At 36.8% G+C, this 17261-nt stretch overlaps 1 pseudogene; it reads right to left on the reverse strand.

The window, feature by feature from the left end:
* Positions 1-10955: 10955 nt before the first annotated feature.
* LOC126951172 (elongation factor 1-gamma-like) lies at positions 10956-12797 on the reverse strand (annotated as a pseudogene).
* Positions 12798-17261: the final 4464 nt, after the last annotated feature.

The following is a 17261-nucleotide window of genomic DNA, read 5'->3' on the forward strand; positions in this document are numbered from 1 at the left end:
AAAACTAGACAAACGTATGGAAGTAGAGAGTGGAATGGTGATTACCAGGGGCTGCTGAGGTTGAGATAGATGGAGGTGGGGAGAGATGCTGATCAAAGAATACAAATTTCCAATTAGGAAAAACAAATTCTGATGATTTATTGTACAGCATGGTGACCATAGTTAATAATATATGTATTGTATATTTCAAAATTGCTAAATTTAGGGAATTTTAAATATTTCTCACCACAAAGAAATGGTGCATGAGGTGATTTATTTGTTAATTAGCCTTAGGTGATCATTCCACAATGTATGCATATATTAAAACATCACACTGTACTCCATAAATATATACTATTATTATTTGTCTATTAAAATAAAATAATTTTTAACTCAGGGAAAGAACAACATATTAAAACTCACACAACAGAAAAAAGAAAGTAATAAAACTAAAACCAAAAATCAATGAAATGGAAAACAAACATACAATAAATAAAATCAAGAACATTACAATCATGTTCCATAAAAAGACTAATAAAATGATGAACCTCTGGTAAGACTACTCAAAAAAAAAAAAAAAAGTCAAAAAGGGGAAAAACTAGACATATTACATATCCCACAAACACATAAACATTAAAGATAATATCAACTTTGTGTCAGTAAGCTTTAAAATTTAAAGAAATTGGAAAAATTCTTTAAAAAACTCAATATCCAAAATCTCAGTGGGCCTTTATCTGATAAAGTAAACAAATTCATAATTTAAAACTTAAGAAATAACCAACAGGCCTTTGGCTCACGCCTGTAATCCCAGCACTCTGGGAGGCCGAGATGGGTGGAAGTCAAGAGTTTGAGACCAGCCTGGCCAACATGATGAAACCCCATCTCCACTAAAAATACAAAATTTAGCCGGGCGTGGCGGCACATGCCTGTAATCCCAGCTTCTTGGGAGACTGAGGCAGGAGAATCACTTGAAGCTGGGAGGCAGAGGTTGCAGTGAGCCAAGATTGCATCACTGCACTCCAGCCTGGGTAAAAGTAAGACTCCATCTCAAAAAAAAAAAAAAAAAATACATCTACTTGAAACATAAAATACGGATTTCCACAATCACCATATCAATTAAATATCATAATGGATACTCTTTCCAGTGAAATAAAGCAACAAAAGTTTTAATATATTTCTCAATTTTAATGTCTTATTGTGTTGGATTTTTATGTATGCAATTATGTCATCTGGAAATAATGACAGATTTTTCTTCTCCATTTCTAATACATGTAATTTTTGGCACTTTCCACTGGCTTCTGGTATCATGTGGGGCTTGTTTCTAAAATTAATCCTTTTATCAGACTTTTTAAAGTTTTTAAATTTTTCAACTTTTATCTTAGATTCAGGGGGTGCATGCATAGGTTTTTTGGAAAGTTATATTGCATGATGCTGAGGTTTGGGGAATGACTGAACCTGTCACCCAGGTAATGAGCATTGTACCCAATAGGTAGCTTCTCAGCCCTTTCCCTTCTATCTCTATTTCCCCTCTAGTAGTCCCCAGTGTCTATTATTCCCATATTTATTTCCATTTGTACCATTGTTTAGCTCTCACTTTTTTTTTTTTTTTTTTTTTTGAGATGGAGTTTCACTCTGTCGCCCAAGCTGGAGAGCAGTGGCACTATCTCCGCCCACTGCAAGCTCCGCCTCCTGAGTTCACGCCATTCGCCTGCCTCAGCCTCCCGAGTAGCCTGGACTACAGGTGCCCACCACCACGCCTGGCTAATTTTGTGTATTTTTAGTAGAGACAGGGTTTCACCATGTTAGCCATAATGGTCTCGATCTCCCGACCTCGTGATCCACCCGCCTTGGCGTTCCAAAGTGCTGGGATTACAGGCGTGAGCCACCGCATCCAGTCTAGCTCCACTTATTAGTGAGAACACGCTACATTTGGTTTTATGTGTCTGCATTAGTTCACTTAGGATAATGGCCTCTATCTGCATCCACGTTCCTGCAAAGGACATGATTTTGTCATATGCCTGCCCAGTATTCTGTGGTGTATATGAATCACATTTTCTTTATTCAATGCACCATCAATGGGTACCTGGGTTGATTCCATATTTTTGCTATTGTGACTTGTGATGAACATATGGATGCATGTGTCCTTTTGGCAGGGCGATTTATTTTCCTTTGAGGATTTACGCAGTAATGGAATTATTGGGTTGAATGGTAGTTCAACCTTTAGTTCTTTGAGAAATCTTCAAAAACAGTGGCTGAACTAACTTAACTTACATTCCCACCAACAGTGTCCTCTTTCCTCCACAGTCTCACCAGCATGTGCTACTTTTTGCCTTTTAAGCAAATCCATTCTGACTGGTACGAGATGGTACCTCGTTGTGATTTTGATTTTTATGTCTCTGATGGTTAATGATGATGAGCATTTTTTCATGTTTGTTATCACTTGTATGTCTCCTTATGAGAAGTGTCTGTTCATGTCCTTTGCCCACTTTTTAATAGGGTTACTTGTTTATTGTTCGTTGATTTGTTGAAGTTCCTTATAGATTCTAGATATTAAACCTTTGCTGGATGCATAGTTTGAGAATACATCTGTTAACTTCCTTGATAGTTTCTCCTGCTATGCAGAATCTCTTTAATTGGATCTCACTTGTCAATTTTTCTTTTTATTGCAATTGCTTTTGAAGACATAGCCGTAAATTATTTTTTTAACTTTTATTTTAAGTTCAGGGATAGATGTGCAGGTTTATTACACAGGCAAACTTGTGTCATAGAGGTTTGTTGCACAGATTATTTCATTACCCAGGTATTAAGCCTAGTACACATTAGTTATTTTTACTGATCCTCTCCCTCCTCCCAACCTCCACCCTCCAAAAGGCCCCAGTATGTGTGGTTCCCCTCTATGTGTTCATATGTTATCATCATTTACTTGCCACTTATAAGTGAGAACATATGGTATTTGGTTTTCCATTTCCTGTGTTAGTTTTCTAAAGATAATGGTCTCTAGCTCCATCCATGCCCCTGCAAAGGACATGATCTTGTTCTTTATCTGACTTAGTCATAAATTCTTCGCCAAGGCCAGTATTGAGAAGGGTATTTTCTAGGTTTTCTCGTATAGTTTGACATCTGACATTTAAGTCTCTAATCCACCTCTAGGTAATTTTTGTATATAGTAATAAGTAGGCATCCAGTTTCATTCTTTTAATATTAATCATAGTTAGAGAGTCTTCAGTAAGGCTGCTCAGAAAACATGTGTCTCCTGAAGTTAGGTTGGGCATGATTGACTGGAAAATCTAATGGGCAGAGATACTGGACAGCTGTGCCAGTGGTGCAAAATGAGCAAAAGAGAGGTTACTGCCATGCTAGGCATTACTTACGTCTGGTGCTTGCTTGTGGTAAAAAAGGCATGAGTGTTTCCAATGGACCTGTAGTGGGACATGTGAAAGAAAACTCAACTGAAGCCATTGTAGATGCTCTATAGGGAAAATAATGATAATGATAATGAATACTTACACCATGGTTCTACGGGATGGATAGATGGATAGATGAGATGGTCTGATAGGCATATTGATACAAAGTTTCCTCTCAGCATATCCATGAAATTAGTTCTACTTATTATCATCCCCATTTTCAGATAAAGAAAATGAAGCAAGAGATATTAAATAACTTATACAAGTTCACATAACTAGTAAGCGGTAGAACGAGGATTTGAACTCCAGCACCCCAGTTCAGTTATCTTAAGCACCACACTATGCTGGACACACAGAGATAGTTTAAGTAAAGCAGACCACCAGAAAACCAGGAAGTGGGTAGCAGGAAGGTAGAAGGCCAGGCGGAGAAAATTGCATTACCTGCATCATGAGAATCTATGAAAGTGCACATGAGAGAAAGAGCTTTAAACATCTACCAGGCTCTGAAACAGAAAGCTAAGGCAGCCAAAGAAGTCATATCTTTTAGTCCCCATTTTTATCCCTTCTCCCATTTCCGGTTTGACCCTAGAAGATCTTGGAATAAAATATTAGCCTCTTTAGCTTTTCTTTATTCACCCACATGCTTTGGAAAAAAAAAAAAAAAAAAACAGGATTAGTTTTTAAAACAGCTTAACTTATATTTGTCAGATTAATCTCTTATTCTAAGAAGGATTCACATTACTACTTGCAGTTTATCACAATTTGCAAATTTCTAGACTCTGTGGATGTGTGTCCTCGTTACAAAAATGATTATAGTTGGAAACTCAGGATGAATGAGAAAGAGGCCATGAATTTGTGGTTCTGTTTTCCTCCTCACAGTTTTTTCTTTGCCAGACCAATTAAATAAACAATCTGAGTTTCAATTCTAAAAATAAAACACACGCATTTACAGTTGCCCAAATATGTTTTCATTTTCACACATAAAAAGAAATACTACAAGGATTTAATTATAACAAGACTTTGACTTTTGCGGCAATATGGTAGGTTAGTTAATGTTTGTGTTCCTTCTCTAAAGAAAGAAATAAACTAGGACCCAGCAGGGCAGCCTGAATGCTGTCTAGCAGCTGTCACGCTGGAAATTTGTCGTATGGATTTCATAATAATAGAAATTAGCTGGCAACTCTTCAACACATCAGGCAAAAATGCTGCCATTCCTTTTAGAATTTTGTAGTGCAGAAGAGAAATGCTGGGGAAATTAGTGCAGTCTTATGGAGGTGATAATTGTTAAAGAAAATAAAAGGATTAATAGCAGCCTATAGTGTGAAATGTGCAATTTACTGCAAGAATCCATGAATGAGGGTCTAAAACACTACTTTCAAAGGAATAATACTGAAGGCACTCAACAGCTGCCTTTCCTTCATTCTACAGATATTTTAAACTTCAAAGTTTGGCTACTACAAGTGTTAGGCAGACAAAGACTGGCAGGATCCTGTTGGGAAATGATGCACAATGAGGTAGTTACTAAAATTAAGAGCAATGACATTAACCAACAAGGGTTTTTCCAAAGGAAGGTTATTCCAAATTCTTCTTGGAATGTCAGCCAAAATATCATATGTTACCTGAAATCTTCTAACTCTGAATATTAATTATTTAATCTAAAATTTCTCACAGAAAGAATATTTTTAAAAGATGCATTTTCATCTTTTTCCTGCCTTTGAGAATAGCTCTAAAAGGAGATAATAAATCCTACTTCAAATACAATTTGTTCCTCTAACATTTGGGGTTTAACCGATGAATTCTATTTATGGATTGATAAAATGGAAACAAAAAAATAGAACTCATCTGTCAATACCTAGTTCCCGTGTTCTCTCTTGTTTTTATACATCATAATGAAGAGTGACTTCAGCCTGGAACACTCTTTGATTTGAATCTCAATTTAGACATTCCTTCCTTTACAAATAGTTTCTTGATTCTTCCAAACATTAGAAATTTATGAGATAATTTTTGGCTGTTATTTTGTTTTTATTTGTCCATAAAATACACTGGGGCTAATGTTGCCCCAATTTTTTTTTTAACTTTTAAGTTCCGGAGTACATGTGTAGGTCTGTTACATAGGTAAACACGTGTCACGGGGGTTTGTTCTACAGATTATTTCATCACTGAGGTATTAAGTCTAGTACCCACCAGTTATTTTTCATTATCCTCCCCTCCTCCCAGCCTCCACCCTCCAATAGGCACCCATGTGTCCAGGAGTTCTTATCATTTAGCTCCCACTTAAAAGTAAAAATATGAAGTATTTGGTTTTCTGTTCCTGCATTAGTTTGCTAAGGATAGAATTTTTATGCTTTCAAAAATGTAGGATTTGTATAATAATATATTAGAAGAACATAAATGTTTAATATTCTTAATGTGCTTTCATAATATCATATATTTCTCCTCTCATAGTACTTAGCACACACTGTATTGGATGAATTTATTTAATTTTTCCCTTTTCCAATCTTATAAATGCTGAGAAAGCAAAGGACACTGATATACAGTAAGCTCTCCATAAATACATGGAATGAAATGATAGTTAAATTCAAATAGAGTGTTTATAAAAATTCACATAGTAAAGTTCTGACTCAGAATACAATTAAGATTTTGGACAGCATTATAAAAATAAAAGCCAACCAAAGCACCAAAAATCAGAGAAAGATGGCTTACATAAACAAAACATTTAGAAGATACTTTTAAAATGTGGAAAATAGCAATGAATGTTAACAGTAGATGAAGAAAATTCAGAAAGTAAATTCATAAGCAATATGAAAATTGTGCTAGTTATTTTGTCATGATTTTTAAAAAAATATTAAATGAAGCCATCCATTTTGTAAAGGAAGTCAAAAACAGCAATACAGGAATCCAGAACAAAGATAGTGAGTAAGGCAAGAAAAGAAATAAAATGTGATCTGTTAGAACTTGGGAAAGAAGTAGAAAGAAAGAAAAATAAATGCAAAAAGGAAGACAAAATTTGAAGGAATGCAAAGGAGAGAAGAAATATATAAAAATATATTGTAGGGGGCACAGATTATAAAAGTTGAAGTGTCAAGCACGAAGAATGGAAATAAAGACACAAATAGGAAAAATTAGAGAGACTCTAATAAATATAGAAGACAGGCAAAATAATAATAGGAGTCTTGAAAAAATGAATAAATATTTATACAATTCTAGAAAAATGTTATTAAATACACATACTAGAAGAACACACAGTCAGCTAGATAAGTGATCCAGAATGATTAATACTGAGTATAGTCATTAGACTTTAACAATACAGAAACAAATAGGAGGAAAAATATATGGTAGGATTCAAATTTCTCTGCAGCTATAGAAAATATCAGAATAGTATTGAGCAATATCTAAAGACAATTAAAAGAGAAAGCGTAAGCTCAGGCTTTATTAAAGCCAGGATATAAAGTATGAAGCCACATTTTGTAGGACCAGCTTCCCTGCAAATGTCATGTACAATAATTCTAGAAATATTGTCTCTATGAACTTTCTTAAGGCTCTATTTAGGGAATTGCCAATGAAATCATGAAACGAAAAGTCAGTGAGACAGAAATAACCTAATTACAGAAATTTGACTAAAATAAAAATGGAACTTAAAGTGGGTCGAACCACACAATTTCAATTTCCATTGTTTCTTCTTTCCTCCTGTATCTTTGCATTTTCATCTGGAGTTTTTTTTTCTGCTTGAAGACCCTTTAGTGTTTTCTTTAGTGCTGTGTTACTGATTACAAATGTTCATGGTTATTGCTCATCCCAAAGTTTATATATTTCATTTTCATTCTCAATGAAATTTTTCACTCAATAAAGGATTTTGATTGGCATTTTTTTCCTGGCAAGAAGTTACTTGTCAGTGATCATTGCTGCTTTTAAGTTCATCTGTCTTCTTTAAATTCAGCTACTTTTAACATTTGCTTGTATTTCTCCTAAATTCGCATTATCTCTCTTCTGTCTCAAAATAATTCCACTTACATATCTTAGACTCTTATTTTCTGTTTTGAAATGTCCATGCTCGTTCTGGGTATCTTCTTCTGACCAGTATATTATTAATAGTTCATAGATGCTACTCTCAACAGTATCTAATGGGCTGCTAAACCTTTATCACTTATTTCCAAATCTGACTATGATACTTTAGTCCTAAAAGTTCAACATTTTATAGTTCTCAGTTTTCTGCCAGATTTTCTAGTTTACATTATGTGTCCTTTAACAGAGTAAAATTGTTATTTTAGGGGTTTTGATAGATCAGTACCTGGAGCCCTGTGAATCTTTTCTGATGCGTGTTTCTGCTGGGTTTTGTTCAGTTGGTCTTTCCCCTTTATATACCTGGATATCTTGGATACTTTTATGTTCCAGACCTTGTTTTTGCAAAACTGGCTGCATAAATAATTTTTCTTGACCTAAGATAGTGTTACTTCCTCTAGAGATGATTTATCTTTTGTTTCTGCCAGAGCAATATAAACATGGGATTGATTACCTTTTTCTGCTTTCAGAAACTGAAATATCCCAAAGCTGACTTGAGAGTTTACAAGGGTGTTTATCTGTCCAGTTGACCTTTACTTTTGGGTTGCAGCTTCTTGGAAGCCCTCCTCAAAGCGACAGGTATCCATCAGAGCCAAACTCGCCTTGCACACTGATTTCTGCTCTGGTGATCTGTAATAGAATTAGAGTTGGATTCTTTTCTGATGCACTTCACAACTAATAACTACTAGCAGAGATTCAATTACAAAAATAAAGAAGCTATTGAAGTACTGAAGGAAATTACGGAGAACTTTTATGTAAACTTAGAGTGGAAAAAGATGATCTAACCATGACTTGCGATTCAGAACTCTCACAGAAAAGACTGATAATTTTTGCCATATAAAAAACTTTAAGAAAAACCTTTTTGCACATCAAGAAATACCATAAATTCAAAGAGCAACCCAGAAAAAATATTTATAATTCTGTCACAGACAAACATGGACTCTTGCTAGAATATATAAATCTCTAAAAATGAGAAAAAATGAAAAATGGGTAAGAGTTATGAAAATACAAAAAAAATGTAAGCAGCCTTTAAACACAAACAGATGCTCAAACTAACTAATAATGAAAAAAAAACAGGAGTTAAGCCTACTCTGAGGTGCCATTTTATTTTAACACATTGGCAAAAACTGAAAAGTTCAAGAAAACACTCCATCAGTGAGGCTACGGGAAAACAGGTATCCTCATATGTTACTGATTGGAGTAGATACTGGTGCAATTCTAATGAACAAAACTTTGTCAATAACTATCAAAATTGCAGAAATATTTCACACAACAATCAAACATATGACAAATTTCTCACATATACTTGCATAGGTGAAAAATGATATACAGGTTGAGTATCTTGAATAAAAAAAAATCTGAAATGGTTAAAATCCTAAATTTTTTGAATGCCTATGTGGAGACTGAAAGTTTGCTGTTGTCTGTTGTTGCTGTTATTCAAAAGCAAGTATTCTGATGATGCTACTGTGCTGCTTTGTTACCCTGAACACATCATTTTTTCACTATATGAAGAGTGTCATATATATTACTGTTAAGTACTTATGTGGGAATAAGAGTAAGACAATGATTACTGTATTGGTAGCATATAAATTCAGAGTCAGTAATGATGGCAACCACAGATTGTTCACAAACGTGGCTGAGGCAGTGACATCTTTGCTTTCTGATGGTTCAGGATACACAAACTTTGTTTCATGCACAAAATTATTTAAAATGTTGTATAAGATTACCTTCAGGCTATGTATAGAAGGTGTGTATTACACATAAATGAATTCGTGTAAAGACTTGGGTTTCCCAAGATATTTCATTAGGCATATGAAAATTTCCAAAATCCAAAATACAAAACACTTCTGGTCCCAAACATTTCAGATAAGGTATACTCAACCTGTGTATGCACAAGCTTATTCATTGCAGCATATTGTCTAATAGCAAAAATTTACATTTGTAATATTGAAATGTGCACCTGTATGAGACAGATCAAGTAAATTATGATTACTTTATGTGAACTCGGATCATTGTTTTTACTTTCATAGATATACCACAGGCCTAACATTTTTATTTTTATATATATATAATTATTATATATAAAAATAAATGCTTAATAACAATATACACTAAAATTAGTAACATAAATTAACACAAACTCTATAAGTAAGAAAAAAACTTTTGGAAGCATTCTACGTTGACTTTGTGTATTTCTGTACAAACAGGAAGAAAAAGAGCTTTGTCAAGAAAAGGAGAGAATGAGAAAGAGGTTCTATTGGAATATATCATCCAATAATGTGTTTTAGGAGAGCATATGAGTGATGTGGTATATTTTATTTATAAGCCTTTCAATAATGGAAAATAATTGAATTCTCTTCAGAATCAAATGACAAATTTGGTGGAAATAAAATTCTTACATCAAAATATTTTTCCTTCAAACTTCCAAAGAAAAGACCTCTGCCACACCCAAGACTAGACCAGGTTACATACATATACTTACACACACACACATGCACACATACACACACACACTCACAAACACACCCCTTGCATTTCACCTTTCGTTGCAATATCATATATATAATTATTTCACTATGGAGTGGCTTCTCCACCATCCTGCAAATTCCATAATAATAAAGAATGTGCCTATTTTATTTGCATCTTTTTTCATAGAGGTTTGTGTCAGATACAGATTAAGTGTACAATAAATGAATAAATGAGCAAATGAACAAATTCAAATAAATCCATAAAATGCCTATGTGTTTTTCTTTATTTTCTTCTGCTATTCATAATTAAAGCAAAAGTATCTAAGGAAAGGTACATTTTGCTCTGTAGTGAATACGCTGTATAGTCTAAGCATATGCTTAAAGGGTTTTTTAATTCTATTTTGAATTTAGTACAAATCTGTCTGTTCATGAAGCGTTTTACGGTCTGTTTTTTGTTTGGTTGGTTTTTTTTGTTTGTTTGTTTGTTTGTTTGTTTCTTGAGACAAGGTCTTGCCATGTCACCTTGGAGTGACATGGAGTGCAGTGACACAATCACGGCTCACTGCAGCCTCGACCTCCTGGGCTCAAGGGATCCTCCTCCCTTAGCCTCCCAAGTAGCTGGGACCACAGGTGCACATCACCATGCCCAGCTAATTACCCTGTCTCTACAGTCTGTATTATAGAACATTTTTAAAAATTTGGAATAATTTGGATTCTAAGGTTAATTATGTCCATTATTAATGCAAGATTTTGGGCAAAAGTGTAAATAACAATAATAGCTAACACAGAGTGCTCCCTTATGTGTCAGATACCTTTCCAGGAGCTTTATTAAACATACAAGTTAATTCCAAATTAATTCTGTGATGTTATGTTAATTTTATATCGATGAGTCATCTGAAACAAGCAGAGGTTAAGAAAGTTGTCCAAAGTAAGGAAGCCATGTGGGAGAGAAGAGACTCTTTTTTTTTCAATGTTCAGTTTCCTTTAATGACACCCGTCTCCCTGAAGGGGCAGATGCAGGCAGCTAGGCATTGGCAAGAGATGTTCACTTGAAGATCGTGCCCTGATTGAAGTCTTGGCCAACATGCTGGAAGGCCCCCTCCCAGGAAAAGTACTCTCGAACTTTCCCTATGAATATATTTGGATTCCAAGTGTCTCCTCGCTGCCAGGATCCAGTTTCCTCCGTGTGTATGATTCATAGTCCACCTGCCAATTTGCACTCAGAGGAAAGGCAAGCTCCTGGCCTCGGAAGACCCAGACTCTAGAAATGGAGCTGCTATTGTTGGTTCCAAAGGGGATGAAACTGGTGAAGGCATTCTTCCTCAGCTTGTCCAGTCGCTGGAACATTCCAGTGATGAGATTGCAGCTCATGAAGATCTGACTGAGTGAGTTCATCAGGGCAGCGATACTCTGAGTATCACAGGGACTAGCCATCCTCATCAAAGTGCTCCCAAAAATATGGCAGTGCCACAGGGAGTGTGTCCTTATTGGAGTCCTTGTTGCTTAAATTCATCCAACACGGCCAGGTGCGGCAGCTTACGCCTGTAATCCCAACATTTTGGGAGGCAGAGGCTGGCGAATCACGAGGTCAGGAGTTCGAGACCAGCCTGACCAACATGATGAAACCCCATCTCTACTAAAAATACAAAAAATTAGTTGGGCATAGTGGTGGGTGCCTGTAATCCCAGCTGCTCAGGAGGCTGAGGCAGGAGAATCGCTTGAACCGGGGAGGTGGAAGTTGCCGTGAACCGAGATCGCGCCACTCACTGTACTCCAGCCCGGGCGACAGAGTGAGACTCTGCCTCAATCAATCAATCAATCAATCAATCAATCAATATTCATCCAACACAAAGGTACTCTTGGGCAGGTGAGCGGAGGGGTCCTTGGCCTTAGGCTCAGTGGCCAGCACCTGCTTACATTCATCCATCACCTCCTCAGGAGCAGGGGCAGCCGCCATTTCCTTCTCCTTCCACTCAGCCTGGGGCTCTGCTTCTCTTCCTGTGAACCCTGCTTTTTCCGTGGGGTGTCCTTTTTAGGTTGCCCCTCGGCAAACTTTTTAGCATCAGACTGGGCCATCTTCTCACAAAGGTTCACGTTCCCCAAGACAGCCGGGAACTGAGACTGGTTAATGCAGGTGAGGGACCAGCGGTTATAACATGTAATATATACAAATAAATACATATAATATATTATATTATTTTAATGTTTTAAAATATATTACAAAATATTTTATATTTTGTATATAATATATAAATTATATACAGATGAAATAACGTACATTTTATATATAATTATATATTATAATAATGATATTATAAATATAAAATATATTACAAAATTGGGAAAGGCTTGGTGGAAAGAAGGTTCTATGACCTGCTTATACAGCCGTAACAGGGTGCAGACGACTGTGACGTCAGCCAGTCACTCATTCACCCACCAGAAAAGTCCTCATCTTCAAGTGAGCGTCCAGCAGCCCCAGAATTCGCCTCACTTCCTGCTTTGCATTCTGAGTGGCCTGCTTGTTGTGGTGCCTGATGCCCATGCTGGGAAACACCCAGGTCCTGGCTGGGGGCGCTCTACCGCTATCAGCAAAGCTCACCCATTGCGCCACCTACTGCTTCGGGTGTACTTCCCTGCAGCAACTCATTGCTCCATAGTAGGTAATGGCATTGCTCTCAAACACACAGAACCCACAATCACCCTCAAATGCTGGATACTTGCCAGCAGGAAATTTGCAGAGAAATTCAGGGGTGCGATTGGTTTGGCCAAAGTGGAAGTGGGGTGGTGTGGACAGCGCATGGACCTGAGCCCCGCTGTACTGAGCAGCAATGAAGGCCCTGAAGGCCCTATAGTTTTCGGGATATGTGTACAGGGTCCCAGCTGCCATGGTGATTCCGCAAAGAAAGGGGCAAGAAGAGATTCTTTCTGAGGTTTAAGATACATACCATCTACATGTACTTAAAATATATATTCAGATGCATAGAAAAGACATGCAAAAGAAGCTCAGTAGAGGCTACTTCCGGAGAGGACTGCAGGACTTAGGATCTACAGTGAGAGGATTAATAGTTTACTATAAATGTTTATCTTTGTATTGTTTGAAAGGTTTACTATGTGCATATGTCATATTGTCAGTTAAAAGAAGAGACACAGCAAATCCTACCTACCCTGAAATGTGTGTTTTGTTCCACTTGGCAAGAAATGCCAAATAAAGGGAGGAAAGCCAAGGCCCAAATTGTCAATATCATAGTCTTGCACATGGCCAGTCCTGTATAGCAAAGAAAGTATTTCGGATAATTTATAAACATCGAAGTGTGTATTTTATACATTTTATATCTATGCCTTTGGAGAAAAATATATTACAAAACAAAGTGTAACTTGTATCACTTTATTTGAATTATTTTACATGTTGATTTACTTTAGAAAGCCATTGTGAAATGTGCTTCTACTGTAATATGTGACTGTGTGTTGGTCACTTTATTAATAGAATAATTGCATTGTGCTTTTTTTTTCACATGTACTGCCACTCAAAAGTATTTCTTTGAAAACAGCACTGACTTGGACACAGGGAGGGGAACAACATACACTGGGGCCTGTTGGAGGAGGGTGTGGGTAGGGGAGAATACTAGGGAAAAGTGCTAATGCATGCTGGGCTTAATACCTAAGTGATGGGTTGATAGGTGCAGCAAACCACCAAAGGCACACATTTACCTAGGTAACAAACCTGCACGTCCTGCACATGTACCCCAGAACTTAAAAAAAATTAAGAATTGTTAAAAAGATGCAATACCAATAATTACTCTATGACAACAGGAGTAAGCTAAGACTGTCCCAAGCATATCAGATAGCTTTTGCTACATAGCATACTAGCCGTTGGATTTAAACAACAATACATTTTTTTAATTTCATGATTCTATGGGTCGCTTAGGAGGATTTTGTGGCTTGGGCCTGCTTGTCTGATTTTCTCTGGACTCATAGACAGAATGCAGGCCAGTTGGTGGCTGAATGATCTAAGATAGCTTCTGAATCATTCTAGGCTCACAGCTCTGGCAGTTGTCAGCAAATGTGCAGCTTGTCTTATTATCCACAGGGTTGGCTCTTCCACATGATAACTATGGCATTCTACAGGCAACAAAAGTTGAATCTAAGACCTCTTGAAGCCTGGGCTCATAACTCATACATCTTGTATCTCATCATTTTTACTATATTTGATGTATTAAGGAAAGTGACAAGGTCAGTCCCAGATTTAAAGAGTGGAGAACTAGACTCCACCATTTGATGAGAGTTACTGACAAGTATTGTGACTATTTGTGCAATCCAAAACTCTAGGCACACTAGAATATATGATCAGCCTGCATTTTCTGAAACGAGGAAAGCTAAAAGAAGTACAGCTTCTTTCCAAATACCACAAAACAAAGGCTATGCTCCTGCCCTGTGACTTCAAATACAGGTCTTAGAATTATGAAAATATCTCTGAAAGCCAGAATAGGACCTCAAAATGCTAAAAAGGTTATATAAAATGAACCTTCTGTGTTGTTAATAAAATAATCCTGTAAACCCTCCCTAAGTCATCCACATTCTCAAAATGCAGTAGGCACCTTTAAAGCAGATATTTAAATCAGGCCTATTCACTCACAATACTGGTCAAACAGAAGGTATTTGCCTGTTTTTGATCTTTTGTTCCTGGTCTCTTACACTGCCTCTGGGAGCAAATACTCTTACAGCTCATGGATTCTTATCTTTGGAAGGGACATTTTGATCATAGTTGCAAAATTTTTTATCACAAATGAACCATTAATTAGTTCTCTGTAGCTTTGTCCATTTTTTCCTAAGGAAATTAAAAGGAGTTCAGATGGAACTCGGAGCATCACTTAAATGGAAAGGATGTGCCAAACCCAGGGATCTTATGACTTCACAAGTTCTTAGCTTCAGTGCTCTTCTGGTATTTTCACTTGCCTCCTTCGGCTCAAAATATAAGCTGTCCACTAGTCCACAGGGTAATCAGGTCTGCACCTCCTCCTGCACCCAGTCAACTCTCAATGGACCAAGTTTTAAGGGGAATCTTTATTTTTTATTTTATTTATTTATTATTATTCATTTTGTTTGTTTGTTTGTTTTGAGATGGAGTTTCACTCTTGTCTCCCAGACTGGAGTGCAATGGTGCATTCTCACTCTCACTGCAACCTCTTCCTCCCAGGTTCAAGCGATTCTCCTGCCTCAGCCTCCTGAGTAGCTGGGATTACAGGTGGCAGCAACCATGCCCAGCTAATTTTTGTATTTTTAGTAGAGACGAGGTTTCACCAAGTTGGCCAGGCTGATCTCAAACTCCTAACCTCAGGTGATCCATCTGCCTTGGCCTCCCAAAGTGCGGGGATTACAGGTGTGAGCTACTGCGCCTGGCCAGAATCTTTATTTTTAAAAGCTCTCGAGTATCTTGCTGAGTTATCAAGTTGGGGACACATAGATATCATCAACAAGTTTATAATTGAACCTAAATCCTTTATTTTATCTTTCTCCAAATGCAAATCAAAACCACTATAAGACACTATCTCACACCAGTTAGAATGGCGATCATTAAAAAAACAGGAAAAAACAAGTGCTGGAGAGGATGTGGAGAAATAGGAATACTTTTACACTGTTGCTGGGACTGTAAACTAGTTCAACCATTGTGGAAGACAGTGTGGTGATTCCTCAAGGATCTAGAACTAGAAATATCATTAAAACCAGCCATCCCATTACTGAGTATATACCCAAAGGATTATAAATCATGCTGCTATAGAGACACATGCATACGTATGTTTATTGCGGCACTATTCACAATAGCAGAGACTTGGAACCAACCCAAATGTCCGTCAATGACAGACTGGATTAAGAAAATGTGGCACATATACACCATGGAATACTATGCAGCCATAAAAAAAGGATGAGTTCATGTCCTTTGTAGGGACATGGATGCAGCTGGAAACCGTCATTCTCAGCAAACTATCGCAAGAACAGAAAACCAAACACCACACGTTCTCACTCATAGGTGGGAATTGAACAATGAGAACACTTGGACACAGGAAGGGGAACATCACACACCAGGGCCTGTCGTGGGGTGGGGGGAGTGGGGAAGGATAGCATTGGGAGATATACCTAATGTAAATGAAGAGTTAATGGGTGCAGCACACCAACATAGCACATGTATGCATATGTAACAAACCTGCACATTGTGCACATGTACCCTAGGACTTAAAGTATAATAAAAAATAAAAAAGTAAAAAATCTTTCTCCAAAGGACATTAAGGAATCTAAACAAATAAGCAAGAAAAATCCAAATAACCCCATGAAAAAGTGGGCAAAGGACATGAATAGCCAATTCTCAAGCAAAGATATACAAACAGTCAACAAACATATGAAAAATTGCTCAGTATCACTAATTATCAAGAAAATACAAATTAAAACCAAAATGATATACTACCTTACTCTTGCAAGAATGGCCATAATTAAAAAATCAAAAGATAATAGATGTTGGCACAGATGTGCTGAAAAAGGAACACATTTACACTGCTGGTGGGAACGTAAATCAGTACAATCACGATGGAAAACAGTATGGAAATTCCTTGGAGAACTAAATGTAGAACTACTATTCAATCCAGCAGTACCAATACTGGGTATCTACCCAAAGAAAAAGAAGTCATTACATGAAAAAGCCACATGAACAAGCATGTTTATAGCAGCAAAATTTGCAATTCCATACATATGAAACCAACCTAAATGCTCATCAACCAACAAGTGGATAAAGAAAATGTGGTATGTATACATCATGCAATGCTACAGAGCCATAAAACAGAATGTAATAATGGCCTTTGCAGCAGCTTGGATGGAGCTGGAGGACATTATTCTAAGTGAAGTAACTCAGGAATGGAAAACCAAACATCGTGTGTTCTCATTTATAAGTGGGAGCTAGGCCATGAGGATGCAAAGGCTTTGGGTACTAGTTGGTAAGAGTGGGAAGGGGGTCAGGGATAAGACTACGTATTGGGTACAGTGTACACTGCTTGGGTGACAGGTGCACCAAAATCTCAGAAATCACTACTATAGAACTTATCCATGTAACCAAAAACCACCTGTACCGCAAAAACTATTGAAATAAAATAAAGACAAAAAAAATTAAAAAGAAAGAAAATATAATGTATAGATTATTTTCTAAGAAGAAAGAAATTATTATTTTGGTTTCTCTGAAACACTTTTACTAGAAAAAAAATTGCGCATCACTGACTAAAGAAATTCTTGTAGTAAAACACCTGTTTCCTGTAAATTAGAATAGTTTCTTAGGGATATAGCTGACAGATGCCACTTTTATGTAGTGAAT

The sequence above is a fragment of the Macaca thibetana genome, chromosome 3, assembly GCF_024542745.1.
Source record: "Macaca thibetana thibetana isolate TM-01 chromosome 3, ASM2454274v1, whole genome shotgun sequence".
NCBI lineage: Eukaryota > Metazoa > Chordata > Mammalia > Primates > Cercopithecidae > Macaca > Macaca thibetana.